The sequence below is a fragment of the Panthera pardus genome, unplaced genomic scaffold (assembly GCF_024362965.1).
Source record: "Panthera pardus isolate Hobbes unplaced genomic scaffold, ASM2436296v1 HiC_scaffold_16, whole genome shotgun sequence".
In the NCBI taxonomy this organism is placed as follows: Eukaryota; Metazoa; Chordata; class Mammalia; order Carnivora; family Felidae; genus Panthera; species Panthera pardus.
In genome coordinates this window covers 127,447,327-127,464,478 of record NW_026526721.1, presented here as the reverse complement: position 1 = coordinate 127,464,478, position 17,152 = coordinate 127,447,327, and the positions used below count along the sequence as shown (strand labels likewise).

The following is a 17,152-nucleotide window of genomic DNA, read 5'->3' as shown; positions in this document are numbered from 1 at the left end:
GGCCCAAAACACATGACAACGCTCTCCCCAGAGGCTGCCCCCTCTCCCAGCCCCAGGGGACCCCGCGCCAGCTAGAGCCCCCGACCCAGGCGCATTGCGTAGCGCCCTCAGCGAGGAATGGTCCCGGGTAGCCCCCGCGGCTTCCTGGAAAGGGCGCACTGCATCCCGAGGACGCTTAGAGCGCCGGGCTCCCGCTCCCAGAAAAGAGCGGGCTGCGCGGGGGCTCTGGCTTCGGCTGGACGCGTCTCTCCCGACCCGAGCGCTCCCCGAAGCGCCGAGCGGCCTTCCTTACCGCTGGCGGCCCCCGGGTGCTTGGCGCAGTCAGACCCGACGACCCGGCCCAGCTCCGCTCAGCTCAGCTCAGCTCGGCGGCGGAGGTGTGCACTAGGCGGTGGCGCCGACGCTCTGGCCGCTCGGGCCCCAGCGCGCAGCCCCAGGGTCGGCCCGCGCCGGAGGCGGCTGCTATGCCAGGAATGTGAGAGTTTCAGGTTCCCCCTCGGGATCAAAGCGAACCACAAATAACCTCTCAGCGCGCCGCCCTCCTCCGCCCTCCGCCTCCTCCGGCTCCCTCCTCCCGGCCCCCGCCTTCCTCCCGGGAGGCGGCGCTGCGGGCCAGGCGCCCGGCCCCAGAGCTCCGTTCCCGCGCGGCCCAGGGCCCTCCAGGACGCACTGCGCCTCTCCCCACGCCACAGCCACGCTTTGCCTTCAGGGCTGCGGGAGAAGAATTAATCCCCTCGGCCGTTACCGCCCCCCAACTGCGTCCGGCCTTCCACTCACTCCTTCTTCCCTGTCGGCGGGACGACGCCGGGAGATGGGCAATCGCGTGTCGCTGAGGGGTTCTGGGTGTTGCTGCGGGAGAGGGCTTGGGGGGTGATGCGCGCGCGCGCGTGCGTGTGTCTGTATGTGTGTATTCAAGGGAAGGAAGACCGCAAAGGTGTCCACACCTGCCTATCTTGGATCCTACCAGCCCCTCCTCCCCCGGCGAAGAGAAGACTGCTTCCCCTGGAGCCTCTTCCCTAACCCCCCACTGCTTTCACCGTCAGCGGCGACCTTTGAATTGCCCTGTTATTGTTTACAAACACCTTCGCCAGCTCTTTTAGGGCCTGTCTCCACAGGAAGTGTGAATCTGAGTTGAAAATCTTCTGGTTAATTTGATCCACCTAACCAACTGAATCACCCGCCGCCAGGCGCTCTGTCCAACTCTTCCGGAAAAAGGTAGTAATCAGCACCCCTAAATTTACGCAGTGCGCGCGGTGTGCCACCACCCGCTTTTCGCCTCGTCATCCCGGTCAGCCCTCCCAATCATCCTCCCGGGGAGTTCTGTTATCATCCCTGTGTCATAAGTGAGGAAACCAAGGCTCAGGGAGGTTAATTAGCTTGCCCCAGGGTCACAGAGAGCGTGAGCGATGAAGCCAGGCAACCTCTGGGCTGCTCAGTTTTTCTTTCTCAAAACCCTTCCGTTGCCACCGGAACCCGGGCTCCCTAGAGGTCCAAGAAAGACTCTGGGAGCCCTCCTCTCTCCATCTGCTCTGTTTCAGTCTCAGCTTCATTCCCTCCTATACCCCTGCCAGTCAGGGCCCTCCCTGGTGTCCACCCATCTTGGTCCTGCTATTCTTGACCTGGATGAAGTTCTTTCCTCTGCTCCTAGGATGCTCCCTCCCCCACTTTTCCTCTAGGCTGGTCCATCTGTGCTGGCCTACACCTCTTCTTCAGACACACCCTACCCACCTCTCCTTACCCTCTTCCCAGCCGCCTTTCTCCTCTACTCCCACAGTTCTGTGTGCCACTCCTGAGCCCTGACCACACTGGGCCTCCCAACATCTGCATGTGGGGGACTCAGGACCCTATCCCCTGGGAGAGTGAAGGCTGAGTCCTACCCCCAGTAAGGTCCTTTCCTCCCCTCACCATGGAGTTTACAAGCCCCGGATCTGCTGGAGAGACCAGGGACGAGAAAATGTTTTAAGTTCAAAGAGCTATTTACTAGCCAGGGACATTGTTAATTTTTAATGAAGTCCTCCCCAAAGATGTGTGTCTGTGTGTGTGATTTACTCAGAAGCCAAATATTGCGTTACAAATAATGATCGGCTCTGAGACAAATGAGAACATAAGTCTTTTGTGCCAAGCTAAGGGGTATTTGGCCATCCAAAGACCATCTCACAAAGAGAAGCTAAGGCCAATATGTCACTGTCCCAACTAGATACACTTGGTAAAAATTTTAGAACTAAAAAGGAAGGGAGAAGAAGAGGTCCCAGGTGGCTTTACCCCGTGGATGGAATTCTTCTTGGAGACACTTGGTGGAGGTATGAGAGTAGGCATGTGCCCTCTGGGATTGCAAAATCAGGGGAAAGGTCATATGGTAGAGTCCTATCTTTCAGGGACGTCTTTGGGGGGGGGGGTACCTGACAAAATGCTTGACAAACATTCTTGAGATGGTTACAGAAAGGGGCCCGCTCAAGGCCGCTAGAGTCAAGCAAGTACATCTTGGAGTGGATAAACCTGCTGTAGACCTAAATGGGCCCCTGTGACTCCTCACCTCTGTGTCCCAGAGCAACAGGAAGGGGGAGGGATCCCAAAACCTGGAGGGGGCTGAAATGTACACACATTTCTTCTTTCTTTTCCTCTTTCTCTTCTCCTTCTCCTCTCTCCTCCTCTCTGTAAGAAGGTTAGAGGGCAGGGCCTCCCAGGCAAGGCAGAGCCAGAGGCCTCAGTGAAGCCTGCCTGAGCTGGTTGCCACACTGGCTGTGCGGGGTAGTTGGGTGAAAGATGTACCAGGGGCAGGTGTGCATAGGTGGGCACTGGGTTGGCTAGGCTGCTGGTGCATAAATCTTCCCATATGGGAGGGGAAGAGAGGCTCTTCTAGTGAGTGAGCCAGTGCTTTCTTCCTCCCAGCTTTGTCCGTCTCCACCCATCTTTTCCCCTTCTCTCTTACCCTCTCCCCCTGCAGGTAATGATTCTTCTCAGGTGACAGCATGGCTGGCTGGGTCTGGAATCCTGCCCAGGAAAGATGCAGAGGTAACCCAATTCTCAGAGTAAGTCAGTTTTGATGCCTTTGCTCTGGAAAGTTCAGCTCCTAGGGGTGTGGCTGCATCATAGGTGTGGACAGGGCTTAGCAAGGGATCCTCCTTAGCCTAGACCTGGACTTGGGGCTGGGTCTGTGCCTGTGATATGGCCTCAATCTGGCATTGTGTCCCACTGTACCAAATGGGAACATGAGGGGAAGAGAATGGTCTCCTCATTGCCCAAATGGTTGATTGGTAGAGGCGGGGCTCCAGGGCCCTGGTGGCAACATCAAAGGAAGGCTCTGTTAGTTGTGAAATTCTCCCTTCCAGCCTCCCCTGGACACTTCCTTTGACAGGTTATGGGAAACAGGAAGCCCACCAGAATCTGGAGCAGATAGTAAATTCACAGGAAGAACCTAGATGTTGGAATGGAGGTTCCAATGCTCCAGTTCCAAGAGCCAAGCTAAGGGCCTTCTTCTCTTTGTTCTGCACTCCCCCTTCTCCATGTCCTCCTCCATCCAGGTTTTCCCCCCAATCCTCTCCTACCACTCACTTGCCTTCCACTCCAGGTCCAGAATCTCCATCAGGCAGGGGTGCCTCACAGAGTGTTTGTGTTTGGGTGGTTAATTTCTCCAGAGAGGGAGTATCTTTGAAATTAAGTCCCACAATGGTTGAGGTTAAGAGAGTGCTGTCCTAAAAAATGAAGGAGCCCTGACTTTCCAGACTACACATACCACTTGGGCCCCTAGCCTTCCTCTGTGCCACTTCTGAGGTTCGTGCGGGCCCAAGGCTGGGATGATTTGTGCAGGCCGTAAGCTCCCATTTCTTCCCCCTACGTTGGGGGCTATAATCGCCCAGAACCTCCCAGTCCCCAGTCCTTCAAGGAAAATGTGTCTAGTGGATATGTGAGTAAATAGGTAAATTGCAGGAGTGTACCCTTCAGTTTATTCTTACCTGGGCAGCTGTCAGGCTGGGACTGGGGATCTAAGAACTGACACACTCAAGGCAGTAAAGAAAGGAAGGTCATTCTGAAATATCAATGTGCCCCAAATACCTGCCTTTTCTGCAAAGCTACCTTGTACCGAGTGGATACTGTTTTAGTGGTTGTGCCACTGCTCCTTGGAAAGACCCTCTCTGTTATTGGCAAGAGACTGCAGAGCATGTGAAGAGGCCGGCCCCTCGGTTTGCAGGGTCCTTGTAGAAGACCCCAAGGTAGGCTTCTGTGGCCATTGGGGCAGGGCCAATATGATGAAAGAGTGCCCCCTAGTGATCCTCATCCCCAACTGCTTGAGTTAGCTACTCCCAGGGCTCCGGAGAGGAGTCTTGGATCCCAGAGGAGGGTCGAGGGGGGCGTGTTTGGGACAGGGTTTCATACAAGGGACAGATGTCTCTCAGGCTCCTCGAATGGATTAATGGCTCAGTTGTGTTTCTGAGCTTTCCTCCTATTTCAGCCTCTCCTGGGCTTTCACACAGTCTTTAAAGAGATATCATCTTTAACACAAACAACCTTAAAATAATTGATAATGGGAAAAGACTTGGCATTTACTCACCTATTCACGATTCATGCATTTCTTTTTGTATCTCATGTATTCACTGAACAAATATTTTCTGAGCAACTGCTCTGAGCCAGGCCCTCGAATGGAAGGTGTCCAACCTTGCAGACTCACAGGTCACTGAGTGCAGGGGAGAAAGAGGGTAGTACACTAGAGAGTGGAGAGTTCCATCTTTAAAGAAGGGAGTATGCACACAGGGAGGGTGTCATGGTAGGCATCCTGGAGGAGGTGCTTCTCAAGCTGAAGGCCAAGATGGACTGTGAGGTGTCTTCCCCATGCTGGCATATGAGGAACCTGCACTGGAAGCACAGACTCCTTGGTTCACTGAAACAGAAGCAGAAAACGTTGAGCCACTGACCTCCAGCCACCCATATGTCCTTCTCCAGGAGTGGTCCTGAGAGGGAGGGATTATAAAGGGACACTTTGTGGTGTGTGTGTGTGTGTGTGTGTGTGTGTGTGTATAATATGTATATATATATATGATATATGTACATGCCAAAACATCAAATTATGTACTTTATTTTTTTTAAGTTTATTTATTTATTTTGAAAGGGAGAGGTGGGGAGGGGCAGTGAGAGAGAATCCCAAGAAGATGGTGCACTGTCGGTGCAGAGCCCGATGTGGACTCAAACTCACAAACTGTGAGATCATGACCTGAGTGGAAACCAAGAGTCAGACACTTAACCGACTGAGCCACCCAGTCCCTAGATTGTGTACTTTAAATAAGAGCAGTTTGTTATTGTAACTATACCTCAATAAGAAAGAAAAAAAATTAAAAAGTCAGATAGCACTATAATGTAAAAATAGTGCCCTGTTCCACTTTTTCCTCATCAAGTTCCATTCCCAAGAGACAACCACTTTTAAGTCTTACATGTTCTATCATTTAAACTTAAATTTAAAAAAAAAATGGACTTCTTTATTTCTTGGTGTTTCTGTTTTAGGTATTATCTACCTATTTCCTACTACAAAAGGTTAGGATATAGCTCTCTTATGTACCACACACACACACACACACACACACACACACACACACACACTTCTCTTCCCTCATTCTCTTGATGTGTCTACATGCCACGTTTTGGTTAAATTACTATTCAGTGTTTATATTATTATGACTATGTATATGGTATTAATAGCTGAATCATATACTATGCCATGTTTCTTATTTAACTTTTGTTTTTATTGCAGTTAAATGTCTACCTCATTTTTCATCTTCTAGGTGTGCTGTATATTTAGCATTGACTTGTGCCCAAACGGACAGACAGAATCCTAAAATTCCATTCTGTGCGTGTCATAGGCCCACTGGTGTGCTATCAGGTCCAGTTTGATCTGTGGCATCCCTTCGGGGGAGTTGGGATGGGTTGTTGTCTGGTCGCACCAAACAGCTTTCATCTTGGGACCTCCCTTTGGCTCCATTGATGGTCCTTCCCCCACTTTGCTTCCCTGTTTCCCAGATTCCTTGTCTTTGTCTTCTGGTAGCTTCTTAGGAATGGATCTGTGGGAGGCAAAAAATCTTTCATGTCTTAATATCTCTTCATTGTACTCTTCTGCAGGACTGATACTTGGCTGGGTATAAAACCCTAGGTTACAAATAATTTAATAATTTTCTTCTGTATTTGAAAAGGTTGCCTCATTGCCTTCTTACTTCCATTGTTGCCGTGGAAAACAATGATGTGATTCTGATTGCTGATCCCTGGATTTAAAATGTTTTCTGTTTCTTTCTTTGAGGATTAAAGCTTTGAGGATTTTTTCAACACGTCTGATGTTCTGAAATCTCCCAGTGTTGTGCCTTGATATGATTTTGTCCTTTGTTTTGCGTGCTTTGTGGACCCATTGGTCTGGCACTTCATGTCCCTAAGTGCTGAGAAGTTTCCCATATGCATCTGTTGTTACTCTTCTCCAATTTAACTGTTCTCTTTTCCGAAACTCCAGTTATTTGGATGTTAGAGCTCCCAAAATGATTCTCTAAATTTTAAACAACTCCCCCCCACCACTGCCATTACCTTTTATTTTTCTGGGAAATTTCAACCCTTCTATATTTTTGTTATCAGTTTTAATTTTCAAGAGCTGGTTTTAATCCAGTGTTCCCTTTTATAACATCATCTTCTTGTTTCATGAATTATCTTCTTGTATCCCCCCCGGGAGTAGTAATTACAATGAAAATTGTTTTCTTATTCCAATCTCCACATTATCTCTGTTTCCTTGGAGTTCATTTTTTCTGTTTGTTTGTTTTGGTCTCTGTTTTTCGTAGTTAAGGCTTCCCCAAATGACCTTGATTCTTGGCTGTCTGGTCCTATTTAAGAAGGAGGCATTTAACAGCTGATGGAAGCCCCATGTGGATGCAGAGCTGGGCTTTTGGAGGGTCTCACAGAGAAACGATGGGATAAGGTTCTGGCTGTGATGATGGGGACTCCCAAATAGTAGAATATGTAGATCATTTCCCTTGGGCCACTCAGCTTCCCAGTGAAGGACCCTCCAAATCTCCTGCCTGGAGGCTGAAAGCCTGGCAGCCAGTGTTTGGACAGCAGAACAGGAAGCAGAGGGGGTTGGGAAAAGTGGGCTATGCCAGACCCCTCCCCTCTCAGTCTCTCCACTCTGGCAGCAGGGGTGGGGGGAGGAGAGTGGTACAGAATGAGGTGCTGATCTTCTCATGTGGCAAAGGAGGGGATCTCCTCTTCATAAAGCTGTCAGACAGCTCACCTGGTTTCAGCCTCACCCTTGCCCCTGTCTTGTGTGTCCAGTGGCTTCATTTGCTAAGATTGTTTGAGGCTCTGCTGAGGTTGCTTCTTCCCCCTCCCAGACACTCGGCTGTGGGGAGAAAGCTATAACCTCATCTGTCTGCATTCCATTTTCCAGAATTTTGTTGAGATCCCTCTCCTGCTTGCGCTCTCCTCTCCTGATTTCTTTTGCTGAGGGGTTAGGTTTTTTCCTTTCATCTCTTTCCCACCCAGTAGGCAGATTTGGGGCAGAAGCATGAAAATGGTACTGCTCTCCCCTCCCCATTTGGTTGGACTCAGCCTCCTCTTGATTTTTCTCACTGAGGTGGCTCATTCCAGACCTTGTCAGGACTGGTGCGGGCACTTGGGGCAGGAAGCTGGCAAGCTCAGGGTTGTTCGGCTGGTTCTATGACTCCAGGGCCTGCTGTGCACTGGGTTCCCAAACATCCGCCAAGGATAAGCCAGGGATAGGGGTGCTTCTGTGACAGCTTGGGTGACACGTGGGACTCTGCTACCTTGGTACCACAGGGCTGCCACCAAGACTTGGCAAAGGGTGACTTGAGGCTTTTTAAACTTGAGGGGACTTAGAGGCCCAGAGGCTGAGCTGGGGTTCCAGGAGGCATGTGGTACTCCCTGTAGATGTCATTTTGCTTGGGGGTGCCTGGGTGGCTCAGCTGGTTAAGTGTCCAACTCTTGATCTTGGCTCACGTCATGATCTCACAGTTTGTGAGTTTGACCTCTGTTCTTGCAGTACATTGGGCTCTGTTCTTACGGTACGGAGCCTGCTTGGGATTTTGTGTCTCCCTCTCTCTCTGCCCCTCCCCAGCTGGCTCTCTCTCTCTCACTCTCTCTCAAAATAAATAAATAAACTTAAAAAAAATAGTTGCCACCTTGCCTTCACCAAACCCAGTATCCAGGAGAAGGCTGGCCCACAGTTGTCCTTGCTTCCACTTTAAGAAAAAAATTTTTTAATGTTTATTTATTTTTAAGAGACAGAGAGATAGAGAAAGTGAGCAGGGGAGGAGCAGAGAGAGGGAGACACAGAATCCAAAGCAGGCTCCAGGGTCAACACAGAGCCTGATGCAGGGCTCAAACTCACCGAGGGTGAGATCATGACCTGAGCCAAAGTCAGTTGCTTAACCGACTGAGCCACCCAGGCACCCCACTTGCTTCCACTCTCGCCCATTTCCTCTAGGTGCATTCATAGGAGAGGATGGCTGGGAGAACACTGCTGTTCCCAGGCCCACCTTGACTGCCTCCTAAGGGCAGAGCACTTGGCCTTTCAGCACCATTGAACTGTTGTGTTGTTTGACTGGGCAGGATACTGGAGTCACTTGGGACACATCATAATGTCTGACTTATTTTGTGCAGAGGCTCTCAGGGTATGCTGTGTGCTGGCCTTGTGAAGTGTTCCTCAAAACCTGAGGTCAGATATGCTAGAGAGACTCCATAAACAGTGTTTCTTTCTTAGAGGTTCACAATGGTGTCAACCTATAGGAAGAGTCTAAAATTCCCTGCAGGAAAGAAACTGTATATTTTGTTTAAGGCACCCACATAAGTGAAGACAGGCTGAAAGAAAGTAGACTGATCTCAGGAGGTATCAGGTATGGGCAAATCACAGTGTAGAGTCTAACGTCCTAGTGGGGAATCTGAGAGCTCCAGAGTTGGAGACTGAGACAACGCATCCCACATTTAGGGGAGCCCTTGCCGAAAGTCTGTCGGAAGCCCAGTGGGTCTTGACCACCTGCCCTGCTTTTTCAGATTCTGTTTGGCAAACTCTTCCCAACCCCATCCCAGATCCAATGTGACTGGTGCTGGAAAAGACATGAAATCCAGCACTGGGACAAAGGAGTGACCCTAGAGAGGCACAAGAGGAGTTTCCTCTGAGGTCAGAGGAAACATTGGTACCTTGGCTGCAGGGAGGAAAGGGTAGGAAGAGAGAGAGGCAGAGACCTCCCATAAATTCTCCCTAAGAGAGCTATGTACCCTGTACATTTCAGACCCTTCCCTTTGGGTCAAGGGTCCTGTAAAAGTGCTGCCAAGAAATCCACTTCATCTGCATGAGGAACAACTGGCCAAAGGGGGAAGGTCCAGGGTAGTGGTAGGGATGGGGGAATGGGGTGGAGGGGTGGTGCTTCCCAATATGGTGGAGGTAAAGGCAGAGCCCTTTGTCTCTGCAGCTGTGAAGCCCTAATGCTGAGACTTGGCCAACGGTCCCTTGCACGCACCTATGCTGCCCCTGCCCCCAGGACCCATGAAACCCCTGTCAATGCCACAGTCAAGAGGACGAGGGACAGGCTCAGCCAGGCTCTCCAAGGTGGAAGGGGGAGGCAAGTCTTCCACACTATCTCTTTCCTTTCCTTCCACACTATCTTCAAGCCCTGATCTTCCTGCATGTCACCCTGATGGGCATTTCCTGGAGATCGAAGGGTGGGCCTGTGAGGTGCTGATGGCAGCAGCTCAAGAAGCCTCCCTCCATACCCACTGGCTTTACCACCTTGGGCAGAAAGATAAGCTTCCCTCTCCTTGTGTGTAAAATGAGCATCATAACAGAACCCACTTCATACAGAGGGCTGTTGGGAGCATGAATGGAACCTTCCTTCTAATGGCATCCAGGACATGCACGATAATTATCCTCTCTGCTGAGAAGTCTCTAAATTCTCACCTTACACCACTCAGCAGTGGGACCTCCCACAAGCCAGGTTCCCCCTTGCTAAGACTCAAAGGCAGTTCTTCAGCAAGCAACACCCTTGGCCAAAGCCATTCATGAGGACAAGTTATATCCTTCCCAACTCCTTCCTCTTACCTTTGCAAGAGCTGATTGAAACATTTTGCCTTGTCATTTATCGCCTACTCACTCCTTTGAGGTCTTTATCAAATATCATCTTCCAGTATGACCTCCCCTGATCATACTGAATAATCATTATTTAAATTGCAATCTACCTCATTCTCTGTTCTCTTCTTTCCACTTTTTTCCGCCACAACTTTTTACCATTCTACATGCAATTTGTCTCACTTACGTATTTGCTTATTTTTTTGTCTCCCTCACTAGCACGTAAACTGTGCTAGGCAGGGGAGTTCTGTATTTTGTTTCTTGCTGTCTCCCTGATGGCTAGAGCAATGTTCGGTGCATAGTGGGTGCTGTATAATTATTGTTGACTGAATAGAATAAACTCATGGACACTTGTTCTTGCCATGGCAAGACCCATATTGTTTTATAATTGTTGGCTGCCTACAAGAAACCCCCCTCCCAACCCATTTAAGTTGTTTATAAAGTATTATAGCAATATCCTTTTGGTTGTGAGATGGGCACTTAGTGGTATTTGTGTGACTGGGCCCAATCCATTAAACCCCCCTGAGGTCTAATTGGTCTAAGTGGGCTCTGCCCTTAGAGTGAGTCACACTGTGCTCTTTAGAGGTTTTACATGGTGCACGATCCAGTGGGTTTAATTGGTTTAAGGTTAGTATCTGACACTGAGTGAGTTTGGCAGATGTAATGTCCTAAAACTTGTGTATCAGAGATTGTACTTAAGCATGAGTATTAGACACAACACAGAGTGACTTACAGTTAAGTTTATTTTATTTTATTTTTATTGAAGTATAGTTAAAATACAGTGTTACACTGATTTCAGGTATATGGCACTCACAGTGATATGACAGTTCTATGCTCACCATGGCAAGTGTAGTCACCATCTGTCACCACACAACATTGTTACAATATTATTGATTATATTCCCTATGCTGTGCTTTTCATCCAGGTGGCTTATTTATTTTGTAACTGGAGGTTTGTACCTCTTAATCCCCTTCACCTATTTCACCTGTCCCTCCAACCTGTTCCCCTTTGGCAACCACCAGTCTGTTTTATGATATTGTTTCTGTTTTTTGCTTGTTTGTTTGTTTAGATCCCACATGTAAGTGGAATCATATGGTATTTGTCTTTCTCTGTCTGGCTTATTTCACTTAGCATAATACCCTCTAGGTCTGTTCATGTTGTCACAAATGACAAGATCTTATTCTTTCTTATGGCTGTGTAATATTCCAGTGTGTGTGTGTGTGTGTGTGTGTGTGTGTGTGTGTGTGTGAGAGAGAGAGAGAGAGAGAGAGAGAGAGAGAGAGCGATCTTTATCCACTCATCTATGGATGGATACTTGGGATGCTTCTACAACTTGGCTATTGTTAATAATGCTGCAATAAACATAGGGATGCATAATATCTTTTCGAATTAGTGTTTTTGTTTTCTTTAGGGAAATACTCAATGGCGAAATTACTGGATCCCATGGTACTTTTCATTTTTTTGAGGAACCTCTCTACTGTTTTCCACAGTGACTGTGCCAATTTACATTCCCACCAACAAAGAGTGCATGAGGGTTCCCTTTCCTGCACAGAAACAGATACATCGATCAATTGAACAGAATAGAGACCCCAGAAATAGACTCATGCATATATGGTCAATTAATCTAATGCAAGGGAGGCAAGAATATGCAATGGAAAAAATAGTTTCTTCAACAAATGGTGTTGGGAAAACTGGACAACCACATGCAAAAGAATGAAACGGGACCACTATCTTATGCCATACACAAAAATAAACTCAAAATGGATTAAATACCTAAATATGAGACCTGAAACCATAAAACTTTTGGAAAAAAACATAGGTAGCAATTTCTTGGATATTGGCCTTAGCAGTATTTTTTCTAGGTATGTGTCCTTAGGCAAGGGAAACAAGAGCAAAAATAAGCTTTTGGAGCTACACCCAAGTAAGGGGGTTTGCACAGCAAAGGAAACCATTGACAAAATGCAAAGACAATGTACTGAATGGGAGAAGTTAGGGATTTACTTTTCTTTCACAAAGCATGAAATCTGGAGGTGGGTCACCTAGGGCTGGTATGGTAGCTCCCAGCATCTTCTGTGTCCCAGGCTCCTTTTAATCTTTCTGCTCCTTCATCCTTTGGCCACAGCTTCTGGGCTCAGCCTCATGGTTGCAGGATGACCACTGTAGCTCCAGCTATCAAGTCAATCTCCCAACTATTAAGAGGGTTAAGATTAAGAGGAGCAGGCAAGAGGGTGCATGCTGCCTGAGTCAGTCAGCCTTCCTTGAAACGAATCCAGGCTGACATCCTTTGATTTTAATTGGAACATTTAACCTATGTATATTTAATGAAATTACTAACATATTTGGGTTTAAATCCATCATGTCACTGTTTGTCTTTTGTTTCACTTGTTTTATATTCCCTTTTTCCTTTCTTACTTTATAAGTATTTGTTATTCTTCCATTCCATTTACCTTATTAGTTGTATAATCTTTTATTATTGTTTGCAGTGGTCACCCTAGAGATTACAAAATGTCCTCCTGACTTATTAAAGTTTAATATAAATTACTACTTTTACCACTTCCAGGACAATGCAAAGATTTTAGAACACGTTAACTCCATGACTCCCTTCCCATCTTTGTGCTCTTGTTGTCCTGAATTTTAATTCCACGTATATTTTAAACCTCACAAGACATTATTATTATTTTCTTATATGTCATCGATATTCATTTAGTTTTGCCCATAGCTTTACCCTTTTCATTGCTCTCCGTTCCTTTCCTCATCTCCATGCATCCATGTGGGATCATTTTCCTCTTGCTCTAGAAGTGTTCCCTGAATGAGGGTTTGCTGGTAACAAGAGCTTCCCATTTTTATTGGTTAGAAATGTCTTTACGCCATCTTTCCTCTGTGTCTGGAGAAGCAGAGCACTGTTGGCTGCCCAGGGAAGGCCCATGTAAAGCCAGGCTGTCCTTTTGGATAACATGGGCCGGGTGGAAAGTTCACACCCCATTTCGTGGGTGTGAAAACGATCAAGTAAAGCCAGAATTTGACAGAAGTCAGAAGCAGTCATTCATTCAATCCTGACTTGGGCCAGAGGATCAGATCTGGACCTGATCAGATTTTGGAAGGAGAACTGCTCTTGGCATCCCCTCTGACAAATCAGCGTTGTCCATCAGGCAGCTTGGTGTCAAAGCTTCAGTGTCCAGACTGCCTCTGAGCAGGTGGTGGGGGAAGGGGAGACGCTGAGTCTACCCAAACCTCCACTTTCCCGCAAACAGAAGAACACTATCAGGACTACTTTCTTCATAGGGCAGCTCAAAAAACGTTTTGTAAACTGCTCTCCCCATACATTCCTCAGATAAGCCTGAGTCCTGTGCAGATGCAAGAGAGTGGTCTTCAGTGCCCCCGGCTCCCACCAACTCTTGGCAGCAAGAGTGGCTCTGGCTGGATTTCTTAGACCTTGAGAGGGTCAGGCCCAAGGTGAATTGATGGCTCCAGGGAGCCCAGAGTGAATTGGGCAATTCAAGTCTTCTCCAGAGGGTGTCCCTCTGGGTTGAGGTCTCAGCTGCCCAGCCCCCACATCCTATACTCCACACCAAGCAGGAAAGCCACACAGAGGGGAGGACAGGGCAGAGAGGCATGACACGGTCTCCTTCCTCCCCTCAAAATCACAAAGTCCCACCTGCCAAGCTGAGTAACTGCCTCTATCAAGGACATAGGAAACAAACAAAACAGAAACACAGCTTACTTCTGTCTGGACTCTGAGTTCTCTCTCTCTGGAGCAGGAAGAAAGTTGGAATGCATTTCGGGTGGGCTGCCTATGTTTAGATATTTTTCTACAGGCTAAAAAGAGAAGCTGAAAGTTTCTCCTTCTCTAAATTTTATTTTGCCGAGCAAAACAAAAACTCATTCTAGACTGTTCCTCTGTCTGGAACACTTTTCCCCTGGATGCCCGGGGCTCATGCTCTCACCACAGGTCTCTGCTCAAATGCCACCTTCTCAGACCTCTCCAAACACCCATGTAAAAGGCTACAACCACTGACACCCCCACCTCACCAGCCACCTGAAAACCATTCCTCTTCACTGCTTTAGCTTTTTCTGTCACCATACTTTATTTATCATCTGCCTTCCCTCACTAGACTGTCACCTACATGCGGGCAAAGATGTTTTGTCCTTTCCTATGCTCCAGGGCCAACAAGAGTGCTTGGCACATAGTTGGTGTATGAATTATTTATTGCCTCATAACAAATTAGTCCAAAATGCAGAAGCTTGCAACAATAGCATTTATTATCTTGCAGTGACTGTGGGTCAGGAACATGGATGCAGGTGGCTGGATCCCCCACTCAGCCTCCATCACAAGACCGCTATGGTTGTGCTATCCTCTGAAGACTCAGTGGCAAGGACCGGCTTCAAGCCCACAGCATTGTTGACAGCCTTCAGTGTCTTGCAATCTGCTGACTGACCTCAGTTCCTCACCAGGCTGTTGGCCAAGGTCTGCCCTCCATTTCCTGGCACTCTAGCTCCTCATAGAGCGTCTCACCACGTGGCAGCTGACCTCATCATAGTGAGTAAACAAGAACGACAAAGAGACTGTGACCAAGATGGAAGTTACCGTCTTTTGTAAACTAATGTTGAATTTGATGTCCCATCACTTTGACTGTATTCTAGTCATTAGAAGCAAGTTATTAGGTCCAGTGCCTACTGAAGGGAAGGGGATTACACAAGAATATGAGCACCAGGAAGTGGGAACATGGGAGCCATTTTAGAAACTGCCAACCACATTTGACTTTCAATTAGTGTTTGTTGAATGGATGGATGGGTGAATTTGGATACATGCAGAGGGGGAGAATAGAGACAGGTAGGGGCATACTGCTGTTAAGAAATTGTTTCCTCAGTATGCTGGAAAGCCAAGGGACATGGGCATCAAAAGGCTTGCCTCTTTCCACTTGTCACGTGCTTTATTTTCAAGATTGGTTAACTTCTACTCTGATTCCAGCCTCCTCATTCACCCACAAATGCACATGTGCATGAGACATACAGACAGGAGGACAATTGAGTCTTCAGAGAGGTGAAGACGTTGGCAAGCTTACACATTGGGCTCAGAGGTTTGTAAGTTGCTTTCAGAGGAAAGGCTGGGGAATTTGTTAATTCGGGGAAAAGCACATTTTTTCCCACTTGCACAACTCAAATAAGGCTGAACACTCCCATGCTGGAATTTTCCAAACCATTTCCATTTCTCAGATGGAGAGGAGGAAATTTGGACAAAGCAAAGGCTTGTTTTTGAGGGAGGAATGAGTTATATCTGTGGCATACCTTTTGTGTGCTCAGCATAATCTTGCATCTCAGGCCTAGAGAAGAAGTAAAGACACAAGAGGAACACCCAAGGTGGCTGCAGGGACCAAGCTAGCCTTAGGGAGATGACAGTGAGACAAAGGGACAACATTGCCTCAATGTGGTGTGCTGCTGGAGATCAAGAAGAGGGGATTCATAGGGCTGACACAGGAAGGGAGAGGTTCTGGAAATAGGTTGGTTAGAGCTTCACCTTTGAGTATGAAAAGTGTTTGAATAGGAGGGCATTCTAGGCAAGGAGCAGCATAGGAAAAAGGCTCAGAAGTGGGAATTGGTGTGGTATGACCATGGGCAGACAAATAGGGCTGAATAAATGGAAGGTGTATGTACATGGTGACAACTAAGAAAATGATGAGAGTCTGAGGGGCAGGAGCTTCCTGCGTTTAGGAGGTGGGGTTAGTGAGAGTAGTCTTGGAAGAGAAATGAGGAAAGTACTAAAGTTCGGGGGGTAGTTGGCTCATCACTGGACCCAGGGCTGAATAGCCCCCAGGAACGATCTGTGGTGGGGCCGTCATCACGTCTTCCTCATGTCAGAGCTGCTGAGGAACACAAGTGGGTCTTGGTGACAGCTGCCAGGGGATCAACAAAGTTCACCTGGATTCTTTGTGGTCTGCTCTCAGGGAAAAAATCCACCACAGAGAGATAAGGTAGGGTCCCACTAGAACTTCTTGTGACTCCCCCCCTTCCTCGTCTAGTTCCACCCACATCCCCTTCCATTCTCCTTGTCCCCATTCTCTGCTTAATTTCTGTGCACTGCCTTTATAGCTGTCTGGCACTTTGTGTATTTACTTATTTGTCTTGCATATGGCCTGTTTTTCCCACCGCAATGTAAGCTCCACGAGGGCCGGGATTTCCAGGTGAGTGCTGGGCGTGTGGGAAAACACTCAGGGTCTGTTGAATGGAAGAGGCCTTGTTACAAAGTGATAAACCGTGCTTATAAAGAGCTCCATCTGGTTAGGAAGCCAGGATAATAGATTTGCTGCTTTGCCCACAGTCAGGGCCCCTACGTCTGTATATGTGTGCACCTTTACCTGCAGAGAAGAGCTCGTCCTTGCTGGGAACAGCCTCCACCTCAGTCTGGACACCAGGGAAAGCCGCAGGTGACACAGCCTCCCTCAGGGTCACACTGATGCCCCTGCTTTGGCTCACCGGAACACCTCAACTCCCCCCGCCTCCGAGTTCAGGGCTCCTGCACCAGCCTGCCTCTATCCCCCCTGGATGCCTACAGGAGTTCCATCTTCTCCGTCCCCTTCTGCCAGCCTCTATGGGTGCCAGACTGCCTCTGTGTGAGACCCTGGCTGGGAAGGGCAGGCAGGACTGGGCTTTTCTCTCCTCCATATCCACTCCCAGCCCCAACAGGCACCAGGAAAAAGGGTTGTTGGTGGTGTTTCAGAGGCTCCATGACCCCATAAAATATGCTTCATTTTTCTCAGAAAATGAGCCATTTTTTCCCTCTTATGTTTTCATATGGTGCCCAGAAGTCCCTGGATTTCCTGGAATTTATATGAAGAATTCCAGCTATTCCAGCTGTAGTTTTCACACACAGAGCTCCTGCCAACAGACTTTGGCCATCTGGGGGCAGCCTGTGGCGATGGAGTGAGCTCTGCTCTTGAGCTCTAGCCACCTGGCAAGGGCTTCTCTGCTGACCCCCTACCATGCTTGTGGATATCAAAAAAAAATAATTTTATTGAGTTATCATTGGCATATAATAAACTACACTGAACAATG

At 48.1% G+C, this 17,152-nt stretch overlaps 1 protein-coding gene and 1 long non-coding RNA gene across 4 annotated transcripts in view; one reads left to right on the top strand and one right to left on the bottom strand.

Moving 5' to 3' along the window:
• AMOTL2 (angiomotin like 2) overlaps window positions 1-799 on the bottom strand; it is a 17,944-nt gene extending 17,145 nt beyond the window's left edge. For both annotated transcript variants that reach the window (XM_053903794.1, XM_053903795.1), the window contains exon 1: window positions 778-799. The gene's annotated coding sequence lies outside the window, so the exon portion shown is untranslated. The remainder of the gene's footprint in view (window positions 1-777) is intronic.
• LOC109259404 (uncharacterized) lies at window positions 304-17,152 on the top strand. Of its 2 annotated transcripts, XR_002076663.2 has the most exons (4): window positions 304-1,215; window positions 2,945-3,029; window positions 14,374-16,071; window positions 16,419-17,152. It is a non-coding gene; the product is annotated as an uncharacterized LOC109259404 (long non-coding RNA). The 2 variants fall into 2 exon arrangements; XR_002076658.2 differs by having other exon boundaries at window positions 14,374-17,152.